Genomic DNA, 13,266 nt, shown 5'->3' on the forward strand with positions numbered 1-13,266 from the left:
CCCGATGCAAAATTATTACACAGAGCTGGTAAGAATAACATGTTTGTTGTTTAAAAAAAGATATAAAAATGACTTTAAAGCGGTAGTTCACCCACAATCCCATGATTTTACCATCGAGACAGGCATTGTAGCGCGAGCTACAGTATGCCTGTCCCGATTTTTTTAACCCCGTACTCACCTTGTAGTCGTCCATCGTAGATTCCGGCTCCCGCGGGGAATGGGCGTGCCTATGGAGAGGGAGGATGATTGACGGCCGGCCCTGGCACGTCACTCTCCCCGAAGACAGCCGGAGTAGGTCTCGGCTCTTCACGGCGCCTGCGCACAGGCTATGCGCACGCGTCGTGAAGACCAAGCCTATTTTGGCTATTTCCGGAGAAGCGTGAAGCGCCAGAGCCGGTAGTCAATCATCCTCCGTCTCCAGAGGCACGCCCATTCCCCGGTATCTTCGATGGACGACTACAAGGTGAGTATGGGGCTAAAAAATTCGGGACAGGCATACTGTAGCTCGCGCTACAATGCCTGATTTTAAGGTAAAATAATTTTTTTTTTTTTTTTCCCGTCGATAGGGTGAACCCCCGCTTTAAAGACTGCAGGGAAGAGATATACGGCATTACAATTACATTTAAAGTAAAACGTTTACCAGTATTGTGCATTATATGTAAAATGATCATATCCATAAAAAAAAAAAAAAAATCAGCTTTTAATACCAATTTAAAAAGATTCCTATCTCCCTTCTACCCTTCATATAGATCCATGTCGGACGCCTAGTTATAATGCCCATATATCCTACTTCTGGGTGTATTTATCATTATATATATGATAAAAGTAATATATATTACTTTCACTGTTTCACAGTATAAATGAACCCCTTATAGTACCGATTACCTGCTCTTTTAGAACTAAAAAGGGCAAAAATATTATATATATATATATATATATATATATATATATATATATATATATATATATATATATATATATATATATATATATATATATATATATATATATATATATATATATATATATATATATATATATATATATATATATATATATATATATATATATATATATATATATATATATATATATATATATATATATATATATATATATATATATATATATAACCCCATGATACAAAACAGGTAATAAAAAAGGGAACATGCTGCTTTGTATTAGGCCTGGTTCACACCTACGCGTTTTTTGGCGCTTTTTGCAGAAATACACTACAGTTCATTTAACATGGTTTTCTATGGGACACGTTCACATCTTTGCTTCTTTCAGCCGCTGCATATTTGGAATGGGTCAATTACTTTTTTTCAACGCAAAACAGTGCTTATTTGTTTTGGTTTAATAGACTTCAATGGAGAAGCTGGAGATAAGGATGTAGAGCGTTTTTGCAGCAATTTGCGTTTTTTTATCTGCCAACAACAAATTGGCCAAAAAAAAAATGCAAATCGCAGCATACTCACGTGTGCAAAAATCTAAACCGCACAGCAAGAAGCAGTGTTGAAACGGATCAAAAGCAAACTACACAGGTGCGAACCGAGCCTTATGCTGGCCATACACTTATCGATTTTCAGACTAGAATAATCATACGAAAAATCTTTGTACATTCGCTGAACGAAATAACGTCATTTGAAAATTTCACTTGCTTTTAACATTCAGTTTTAAAATGAATGTAATTTCTGAACAAAAACCACATACACTGTCTGAAAATTCATTTGACCAAGAAGTTTTCCATTTTGTTCCTTCGATTTTTCCATCAATGTGGTCAAAAACGAACGTCGATTTGCCCCACTGACGATTAAAAAAATCAAACGAACATTCTTAAAAAAAAAATTTTTTGTATGGCCAGCATATAATATATCTAAAAATCGGCAAAACAGTCTTTCATTTTTTTTTAATAAAAAAAAATTTGATCAGAGTCTGAAATTTACCAGATTCAACCTCTAATAATATATACAGTATATCTCTTCTGTCTGTTATTCTCAGAGTGGATTAGAGATTTTGCTCCCTAACCATATAGTTGGTTATTTATATTTACCATTGCATAGCGATATTTAAGAATAAATTGTCTTTTTTTTATACTTTACATATCAACTAAATTATACACCACACTTTTAAAGAGGTGTTCCAGCCTTTTTTTAAAGGAACACTAAAGGTTTGTTTTATATTAGATCAATTGATTGCTGTAGGCTAGAGAATTTAAATATCACCTACCTCGTTTTTACTTTTGACCTCCAAAATACAGTAATCCAGGTTTGAGAATGCCATTTCCTGTCTCTCCTCTTCTTGCTTTCCACCAGCATCTGAGCCGTTTTGCATGGTGGAAAGCAGAATGTGCTCACCCCCTCCCTATGACTACAGCCCTGCGTGATGATGCTCTCTTATCCCTCACAGGCATGGAGGCTAAGCCTAATGGGAACTGTAGTTCCCATTAGGCCGTGATGTAGCAAGAATGAATGCGCACCGCAAACCAGGAAGTCAGTGAGTATAACGATTCAGGAGTGACGGAGGTGAATAAAACAGCTCGATTTCAACAGGTATCAAACTAGTTATAATGCAAAACATTACTTTTTACTTTATCAGCTACTGTTAGACTTTAATTTAAGAGGAAAATATTTTTGTCTTTACAACCCCTTTAAGTTTATTAAAAGTCAGCAGCTACAAAAAGTGTAGCTACTGGCTTTTAATAAACAGCCACTTACCTGCTCCACGGTTCCAGCGTCTTCATTCCTAGTGTGGGCACCCGGCAGTGACAGCTTTCGGCTTCACGACCGGGCACCCACTGCGCATGCGCAAATGGCACTACGCATGCGGGAGCGGCGCAGCGCCGTCTGATTGGACAGGCGCTCGCCTACAGGGAGGGGCTGCAATAAGGCGATTAAGCTATTCGCCTTACCAGGCCCTCGGCGGAAGGAGGAAGTGGGACAGGATGTCCCACTTCTCCTGAAGCCCCCACTCCCCCCCCCAAAAAAATGACATGCCAAATGTGGCATGTAAGGGGGCAAGGAGTGGGTTAAGCGGAAGTTACATTTTTAGGTGGAACTCCGCTTTAAGGTTATTATCCGATTAATCGAAACAATGATTGGCTGGCTAGCTAACTGATTATAAAAATAATCGTTAGTTGCAGCGCTAGATTCCATAAAATAGACCTTAATGCTAAGGCATTTTTAACTACAGAAACATGGATGACATGAGTTCTTACCTTGGCACCCTGGCTATTCGGACACCTATCCTCAGGTCCCACGCTCTTGGCTATCTAGAGAAAAAACACAAACATCACGTTAAGTTGGGCAGGTCACACAAATAGTCAGTAGACTTTGTACGCATTCTGCAAAGGCAAATTATAATATCTATTAATAACAGGTAAATGTTGTACCTGTCGCCTACACAAAGTACATGAAGAAATTTAGCAGCGATCCAAAAATCTGAAAACAGCTTGTCAGCTGGCTGAGAATAAGTGATGTGACTGAGACACTACTTATCACAAGTTTAAACTAGGTAAAGATAAATTAAAAAGTGTATGTTTAACCACTTCAGCCCCAAAGGGATTTACCCCCTTCCTGACCAGAGCATTTTTTAAGATTCTGTACTGCGTTGCTTTAATTGACAATAGTGCAGTCGTGCAACGTTGTACCCAAACAAAAAAATTTTTTTTTTACTTTTTGCTATAATAAATATCCCCCCCCCCCCCAAAAAAAAAATATATAAAAAATGTTCTCCTCAGTTTAGACCACTATGTATTCTTCTACATACGTTTGGACATGTCAAATTGCAGTCTACAAACGGCAACAGCACTGTCCCAAATCGGTGCGACACCGCCATTTGTGGTGCCACACCGATTTCCAAAAGAAGTTCTTGCGCTACTTTTGACAACTTCAGGGGGGATTTGAAAGATATCTGTGCATGAATATGAATTTGCACGATTTCAAATCCACGTTTAGTGTGAACGAGGGCTAAAACACGTTTTTTCAATGAAACCCAGCTTCAAAGTCTTTGCTGTGATCTTTGAAAATCTCTGAGACTTAGAAGGATAAGTTCCTGCAGACGGTCAGTGTAAGCGGCCTGCCTGTATATCGACAGGAAAAAACTACAAGCTGACAGCCGCGAAGGAGGTCTGTACTTGTAGTTCATTCATTCACAGAACACTATGAATGAATAAGGTTTTGATCCGTTGCACCCCTAGTCTTAAGGCCTTGTGTACACTGCTGCTGCTAAAGGAGCAGTTGGGCATTTTCTTCAACTGCTCCTGAACTCTCCTCTATGTTATCTTATCAGTACATGTACACAGGGTCGTTTATAGTCGTTTCTATTCAGTTGAGTTTAGAGGCTTTTTTTGGAACGCAAAAAAATGGGTTCAGAGGCTGAGAACCAAATGCTTCTAAACGTGGCTAAACGCGGTAACTCGCGTTTAGCCGCATTTTGTTTACAGGCGTTTTCTACTAGCTATTTATTTTTGAACGTGGCATGTAACCCGGCATAACGGACGTTTTAAACGTGGGTTACTATCTGTCAAGTTAAATCGTTCAGGAGAGGTTGTAAAAAACGTCCTGTGTACATGAAGCCTAAAGGATAAGTTCGCCTTTCGGGGTGTAACACATAACATGTTATACATGTACTGGCCCCTGCACCTCCTCCTTCCCCCCGCTGTGCCAGCTAGCGGGGGATCTTCTCCACTCCCCCTTTATTTTTTTTAAATTACTGTGCGGGGCTCCGCCCACCTGCCTGCGTCACGCATTCACTGCGCTCTGTGAACGGAAAACTACAAGGTCCCACACCATTTGCGGCTGTCGGCTTGCAATTTTTAATGAACTAACATGATGCTGTAAGCGCTGTGTTAGTTAATTCATTCTTCCTGTCAGCATGTACCGGCTTCCTCATACGAGCTACAAGCAAGCCGATACACTGATAGATCTGCAGGAGACCTGCATTGCACCAGTGATCTGCTGATCGCTGGTGCAACGCTTTACAGGCTCCTGCAACAAAAAAATTCTCAATGCACATTTTATTTTTTACCTGCAAAAGGATGTGCATTTATTTTTATTAATAACAAACATAATACTTACCTCCACTGTGCAGCTCGTTTTGCACAGATTGGCCCCGAACCCTGTCTTCTGGGGTCCCTCGGCGGCTGTCTCGGCTCCCCCTCGCAAGAACTCATCACCTTCATGTGAGCGAGCTCGCATGGTGATGAGTTCTTGCGGACACGCCCCTGTGATACAGCCGGCGGCCATAGCCGCTCACTGTATCACTCAGCCCCGCCCGCCAGCGCGCCGCGTCATTGGATGTGATTGACGGCAGCGCCTGCTAATCAGCAGATGTTTTTTCACCTTAATACATTAAGGTGGAAAAACTTTTACCTTTACAACCCCTTTAAGGTGTGCTTTTGAAAAACTGCACCAAAGATGCAGGACTTTTCAATATGCAGCGCACTGGTGGAGCAGTGATACGTTTCATAGGATTTAAAGTGGAAGCATTTTCATGCATTTTAGCGAGGCAAAAGCACACCCATGTGAAAGGGTGTCTAAAATCCAGCTTTCTGCATCTTTGGCGCTCTGTTAAAAAAAAAACGCACCTTCCATTGATTATAATGGAAAGGCAGCAGAAAACACACGGTTTCTTTTTTAGTAAGGTTTTTGAAACACGTCAATTTTTCCCCAAGCCACCAGGGATTAACTCATGTAAAACGCAATCGCATTGCGCTAAATTTTAACATAATACGCTTACACCAGCGTGCACGGGCCCTAAAGGCGGCTTCAGTGGACTGTCAGTCGCTGTACATACGCGTTCACATCGGCCTGAGTGTGTGTACTTTACAGCGCGCTCCCTGATCATCGACGGCGTTGGATTGGAAGCCCTTGGCTCCTGATCATGTGACCACTGATAGCCAATCACAGCGATCGAATTACAGAAAAGCCATGCTGCCTCCAGGACATTAAAAGGTTAGTCTGTAATGACACCAGCCATTCCATTTCAGGTTGATATATATATATATATATATATATATATATTTATATTACTATAATGTCCTCTATGTGGAGACCCCAGCAGGGGACATTAAAGTCTATGGGCATTCCTTTCCGTCTTTTCTTTTAGTATGTTCCCCCCCAGCAGTTCTGTATACCTTACACCCCCTGAGGGCAATGTACACAGTCCCCTCCCCCAGTGTTATGAGAAGTTAGTGGAGCAGTAACAGCTAAATGCACCACTGACAGAACACATACATACACCCGGTACACCGTGCCTCTCCCCCACCTCAGCCCCGGGGAATAACAGTGACGTCACTCAGGGCCCGAGCTCTCACTCACCCGGTACTATCAGCAGCCGCCGCCATGTCACAAGCAGAAGGTCCCCGCCCCCTCCTGCGCCCAGCTCCCCGGGACAGGCGGCTCCTTTGCCACGCCATTGGCCGCCAGAGGCATCAATCAGCGCTCGAGGAGCCCCGCCCTTTTCTCCGTGGAGAAGGGAGAGGGCGGCAATGACGTAAGGCGAGGGTGGAGCGAGGCGGGCGATGACGTCAGCCGAGAGAACCTGAAGGAGCTGGAATGTCCCCGCCCAGCAGTGCCAGGGGGGAGGAGTTCCTTCTTCCGCCCTGTTGTGTAGTGCAATGTGCGCACAGAGATAGGCTGGCACGGGGAAGGTCGTGGTGTGCTGTGTTATGTGTGAGAGGAAGTGTAACCCGGAAATAAAGGGAACTATGGAGGCAGAATGTGTTCATGTGTAGCAAACCTTCCTTCTGGGTGTAGTCTGTACTGATGTGTGTACATGGAGCTGGCCTTTTACATCTGAACACTGTGAGCCTCCTACCAACCAGTCCACCACACACAGGCTGTTAGGCTCGATGTACATCTATCCATGTTGCTTTTGAGTGTTTTTGCTGTGCTTTCTTCATTTTTTTTTTTTTTTTTTTTCCAAAAGCTTTTATTTGAAACTTAACAGATACATACATGTCAAATAAATCCAGTATGTAGCAATACAAATGGACGCAGCCGTAAAGAGATGTACATATCCATAACATGTAACAAAGGTATAGGGAATACAATATAAACCATCAACCATCGCCACTGAAATTTGCGGACGCAGCCGCTATAGAGAACAGAACATTGAACATATAGTTTGCCTCGTCCGAGGAAAGCATCAGTGACTGACAGGGTTGTGGGTTAAGCAAGTCACATAGCTGTAAATAAAAGTAAACAGCAGAATGACTAAGAAACGTGAGAAAACAGCAGCAACCTAAATGTCGAACTCTGCTTGGGTTGACATCCTTAGATGCCTACAACATCTTTAGGGAGGAACATATATAACCACCAATGTGTTTCGTGCACACGTAACTTCGAAAGAACGAAAAAGAGGTAAAAAAAGAAAAGGGGAGGGAAGATTCTGGGTATGGTAGGGGATCCCATCACAGCTCTAGTAAGTCCGACCACTGGGAGGTTTTACACAGTATCATTAGACCAAAAGGGATTTGTATTCGTCAGTCGTAGTGAAATATATCCAGCAGGCCCAAGTCTCAAAGAATTTAGAGGGTGTGTCCCTCGCCTGGTGAATCAGTTCCTCCATCTCCATCGTTTTATGGATACGTTGGAACCAATCTAGAACAGACAGAGGATTGGGAGAAAGCCATTTGAGTGGTATACACATTCGAGCCGCATTCACCATGTGCATTGCTAGAGACCGGTTATAACCCTGCGGGATCGACTGTGCATAATGAAGGAGAAACTGAGCGGGCGTGAAATCCAATGTGATTGTAGTGACTCGGGATATAAAGTTGTAAACTTCCTTCCAGTATGATTGAAGCTTGGGACATGTCCACCACATGTGGAGAAAAGAACCCGTTTCTCTTTTACATCTCCAGCAAGTACTCGAAAGTACGGGGTTAATGCGGTGCAGCTTGAGAGGGGTTTTGTACCACCTGGAGATAACCTTGTACGCATTCTCCTGTGTCTGTACATTGACCGAGCCTTTGTGTGCCAATCTGTAAATATTCTCCCAATCCTTTTCCGTGAGATCAAGTTCGAGATCTTGTTCCCACTGTCGGTTGGCCCAGTTGTCTTTACATGTGTGCGAGGAAAATAAATGTGTGTAAATTGTCGAAATGAGGTGCCTTTGTGGCCGTCCGCTAGAACATAAGATTTCAAACGGAGTTGTAGCCCTGGACCAATTCGATCCCGAAGCCTTTTTAGCAAGGAAATGGCGGATTTGACAATATGTCCAGAATGGGAAGACGGTTTTGGAAAGGCCGGGTGCATTCCGGGGATAAAGTCGGGGTTCATCCTGAGAGGAGTCATAGGGCCTAGCAAATCGGAGATACCATGTTTAGTACATGCCTCGCGAAAGGCCAATAAGGAGGGATGGAGGGATGAATCAAGGGGTGGCTTGTGCAGTCAGCCGGGATATTACGTTGTGCGATCCACGGGAGTTGGGGTAGAGGAAGAGTGGAAAATACCTGTTCAAGTTGTACCCAATGTTTACGATCATGATGTACATTCCAGTCCACTATTCTGGCCAGGCCACAGGTCACGTAATATTTGTGTATGTCAGGCAATCCTATACCTCCCGTCAATTTGGGTGCAGTGAGCCGGGCGTAGTTCAAACGCGGGCGTTTTGCGTTCCAAATAAAGTCAGTGCAAGCTTTTTTATAGGAAGAGAAGAAAGCTGGGGGAAGCTTAATAGGGACCGTCTGTAACGTATAGAGGATGCGCGGTAGAACATTCATCTTAATGACCGCAACTCTGCCGAACCACGATAAAAGCTTCTGGGTCCATGTACGTAGGTCATGCAGTATGTCATTTAGCAATGGGGCATAGTTCAGGGTGTATAAGTCAGATAAGGACCTAGGGATTTGTATTCCCAGGTAAGTGATGGCATGGTCCCTCCATATAAATGGGAAGTTCAGTTTGCAAAGGTTGCATGTCGCATTGGGTAAGGTAATGTTTAAGGCCGACGACTTCGCAAAATTTATTTTAAAGTTGGATAAAAATCGAAAGTCCTCAAAGTCCTTTAGCAGGTTAGGAATAGTCGTAAGTGGGTCGGACAGGAAAAGTAGAATATCGTCCGCAAACGCGGCAATTTTGTATGTGTGGTTATTTATGTCAATGCCTCTAATTGTCTGGTTAGATCGAAGTCTTCTCAAAAATGGTTCCAAGGTTAAAATAAAAATCAGGGGGGACAAGGGGCAGCCCTGACGTGTACCGTTTGAAATGGAGAAGGCGTCCGACAGGGAGCCGTTCACACAGACTCTTGCTGTTGGATTTGTATAAAGCGTAGAAATGTAATTCAACATATTCAGGGGTAGACCTATGGCCTTCAGAGTCGCCTGCATAAAATCCCACGCCACCCTGTCAAACGCCTTCTCCGCGTCAAGTGATAGGAAAAATCCCGGGGACCTGCTGGAGGAGAGCCAATGGTGTACATTAAGGGCTTTAAGGGTATTATCCCTCGCTTCTCTACCTGGGACGAAACCCACTTGATCCCGACTTACAAGATTCGGTATATAGGGGAGGAGTCTGTTTGCAATCACTTTGGCAAACCACTTTAAGTCCGTGTTGAGTAAAGAAATGGGCCTATAATTGGACACTACGGAGGGGTCTTTGTCAGGTTTTGGTATTACTACTATGTGTGCAGTCAACAGGTCTCGTGGAGGAACCGTGCGATCGGCAAAGGAGTTGAAAGCAGAGAGAAAGAATGGCGTAAGAGTTTTCGCGAACGACTTGTAATACCCTGTCGTAAGACCATCCGGTCCCGGGCTTTTGCCCGGTTTCATTTGTTTCAGGGCTAGTTCCACCTCCCTTTCGTTAAGGGGTCTATCTAGCTCAAGTATAGCCTCCTCCGACAATCGGGTGGGGCCAAAGTCCCTCAAAAACTCCTCCATCTTTCCTCGTCTCTCGACTTGTGTAGCAGGCGAGTCAGGTAGGGGTAAGTTATATAGGTTAGTGTAGTAATTAACAAACTGCTTAGCTATGTCGGGAGAAGAAAGCAGTTTCTGACCTCGTTCGTTAGTCAGGGAATGGACGGTCGTTGTGGCTTTTTTAGATTGTAAGGTCCGCGCGAGCATTCTGCTAGCCTTGTTCCCAAATTCATAAAACGTTCTTTTAGCCAGGATGAATTTTCGTCTAATCTGTTTTCCTACAATCTCCAGGAGTTCAGTTTGCGCCTGGATTAGATCCTGTAACGTCTTTAGGGCAAGCGTGTGCTTATGGGCTCTCTCCAGTCTCTGGATCCTCTCCAGGAGTTCTGCCTGCTGTTTCCGCCTTTCCTTATTACGATTAGCGGCCGCAGCAATTAAAATACCCCTAACCACACATTTGTGGGCCTCCCAATTAACAATTGGAGCCGTGTCATCTGTTTTGTTTTCCTGAAAGAAAAGCTTAATGCGAGACTCCACGTCTGCGGTTACGGAAGGGACAGTGAGTAAGGATGGGTCTAATCTCCAAACGTTCGATCTCGGGCGGAACTCCGTGAAGGACAACGTGATCGAGACCGGATTATGATCCGATAGGACCATAGGGTCAATGGAGGCACTTTTTAGCATGGGGAGATCTTCTTGTGTAATAAATAGGTAGTCTAACCTGGAATATCTGTTATGAGGTGAAGAATAAAAGGTGTAATCTCTACCTGTAGGATTTAGGGTGCGCCATGTGTCGTGTAGGAGGAGATCTTGAAGGTGTGTTTTAATGCGCCTTAGGACTGTATACGGTAGGGACGAAGTACCCGTAGACGTGTCCTGAGTGGGGTTGAGCGGTGTATTGAGGTCCCCTCCCAATACCAAAATGCCGTTCTTAAAAGAGGCCAACAATCCCGAAACTTTATTAAAAAACGCCACCTGTCGAGAATTAGGGACGTAGACGTTAGCAAGAGTAATGGGTCGATTGAGATAATTGCCTTTGAGAAACAGATAACGTCCCTCTGGGTCCGCCATGACCTCAGAAAGTTGGAAAGGGCAGCGTTTAGCTATCAGCACAGAGACCCCCTTGGATTTGCTACTCGGGTTAGGTGCATGGTGAACCGTGGGGAAATAGTGATTAGATAGCTTAGGCGTAGCGTCTGTTCTAAAATGAGTCTCTTGCACGAAGACAATATCAGCCTTAGCCCGGTGCATATCTAACAGGAGGTGGGAACGCTTTTCAGGAGTGTTGAGGCCCTGCGCGTTCAAAGATACAATCTTAAGCATATGGCCCTCCGTGGGCAGCACAGTATCAGTCATTATGATCAGTGATTGGTTCGATCACCGTAGAGCAGGAAGGACGAAACCAATAGAGCTGTGATAGGGTGGAGTTTAGATCGTACAAAGGGTCCTTAAGGATCCGTAACAGGGGATGGGTCTAGGGGAAAGGGTTCCAGTCACGGACACAAACCCACTCCTGGCGACAGGAGATAGGCCCGTGGGGAAGAAAAAAAAAAAAAAACAGAGGGACCGGAATCAATCGGTGGTCAAAAACGCAACAAGACCACCGTGTGGGGGTTGGTGTGTCTTTCAGGAAGACTTTAAAACAGAGGGAGTGAATACAACAAAATCCTCCATCTCTACCAAAGTCCAAACTGAAGCAAAATGCAAGCAGGTGGGGCGCATCCGTTTGCAAGAGGCGTAACAGAGGTCTTCCCAGAACGCCAATGCGGATGGATGGGCGTCGTGTATGTGGAATAAAGATTTGGATTATTCAATTTCTATTTAAACATCAACTCATAACTTAGGCAAAAGCCATCTCACGGGATCCCCAACTTAGGATGTGACCCGAGTGATGCATAAAAAAAGGGATTTTTAATACAGCTTACCTGTAAAATCCTTTTCTTGGAGTACATCACGGGACACAGAGCGGCATATTCATTACTATGTGGGTTATATGGAGTACCTTCAGGTGATGGACACTGGCAATCTCAAACAGGAAGTGCCCCTCCCTATATAACCCCCTCCCATAGGAGGAGTACCTCAGTTTTGTAGCAAGCAGTATGCCTCCCAAAATGGTCCCCATAAGAGGGGTGGGAGCTCTGTGTCCCGTGATGTACTCCAAGAAAAGGATTTTACAGGTAAGCTGTATTAAAAATCCCTTTTTCTTTCTCGTACATCACGGGACACAGAGCGGCATATTCATTACTATGTGGGATGTCCCAAAGCAATGCTTACAATGAGGGGAGGGAGAACATCTTCCCAAGACAAAAGGATTTAATTTAGAGATACTTAAATCATAATAAATCCAACTTAGTTGAGAAAAAAATAATTTTTTAAATTTTACTCAAAAGGGAGCCCCCCGGAATCCGAGGGTCTCAAACTGCAGCCCGCAGCACTGCCTGCCCAAAGGCTGCATCAGTATTCCTTCTTACGTCCAACTGGTAGAACTTTGTAAACGTGTGGACCGAAGACCAGGTTGCCGCCTTGCAAACTTGAGCCATAGAGATCTGGTGGTGTGCTGCCCAGGAGGCGCCCATGGCCCTAGTAGAATGAGCCTTCAATGATAACGGAGGAGGCAACCCTTTCAAGCCGTAGGCCTGAGTGATTAACTGTTTAATCCACCTCGAGATGGTGGATTGTGCAGCTGCCTGCCCCTTCTTGGGCCCATCCGGTAAAATGAACAACACGTCTGTTTTCCGGATCTTCTCTGTAGCTTTAATATAGGCCTTCATGGCCCTGACAATATCCAAGGTATGCAGCAACCCTTCCTTTCTGGAAGTAGGTTTAGGAAAGAAGGATGGTAATACCAAATCCTGGTTTAGATGAAAACTGGATATAACCTTTGGTAGGAAGGAAGGATGAGGGCGGAGAACGACCTTGTCCTTATGAAAAATAAGATATGGTTCCTTACAGGATAAGGCTGCCAGTTCCGATACTCTTCTGGCGGAAACTATGGCGACCAAAAATACTAACTTCCTTGTCAGTAAAACCAAAGGAATTTCAGCCAACGGCTCAAAAGGTTGTTTCTGTAAACTTGACAGAACAAGATTTAAATCCCACGGACAAAGCGGGGATTTAACTGGAGGATTAATACGTAAGACCCCTTGAATGAAGGTCTTAACCAGCGAGTGGGTGGCCAGCGGACGCTGAAACCACACTGACAAAGCTGAAATCTGTCCCTTGATTGTGCTTAATGCCAGTCCCTTATCCACTCCTAGCTGGAGAAAACGTAATACTCTATCGATGGTAAATTTGCGAGAAAGCCATCGCTTGGACTCACACCAGCCTACATAGGCCTTCCAGACCCTGTAATAAATCACCCTAGAGACCGGTTTCCTTGCTCTGATTAGGGTAGAGATTACTTTCTG

The 13,266-nt window shown here is 44.1% G+C and overlaps 1 protein-coding gene across 2 annotated transcripts in view; it reads right to left on the reverse strand.

Moving 5' to 3' along the window:
* Nucleotides 1-6,386, reverse strand: part of ARAF (A-Raf proto-oncogene, serine/threonine kinase) — a 52,217-nt gene extending 45,831 nt beyond the window's left edge. Inside the window, exons 1-2 of one of the 2 annotated variants that reach the window (XM_040324374.1) lie at nt 6,321-6,386; nt 3,218-3,271 (exon numbers count right to left, since the gene is read on the reverse strand). The gene's annotated coding sequence lies outside the window, so the exon portion shown is untranslated. Of the gene's footprint in view, nt 1-1,478; nt 1,558-3,217; nt 3,272-6,320 lie in introns of those variants that run through there. The other variant, XM_040324375.1, reaches the window with a different exon arrangement.
* Nucleotides 6,387-13,266: the final 6,880 nt, after the last annotated feature.

This window comes from Rana temporaria, chromosome 9 (assembly GCF_905171775.1).
Source record: "Rana temporaria chromosome 9, aRanTem1.1, whole genome shotgun sequence".
NCBI classification, from domain to species: Eukaryota; Metazoa; Chordata; class Amphibia; order Anura; family Ranidae; genus Rana; species Rana temporaria.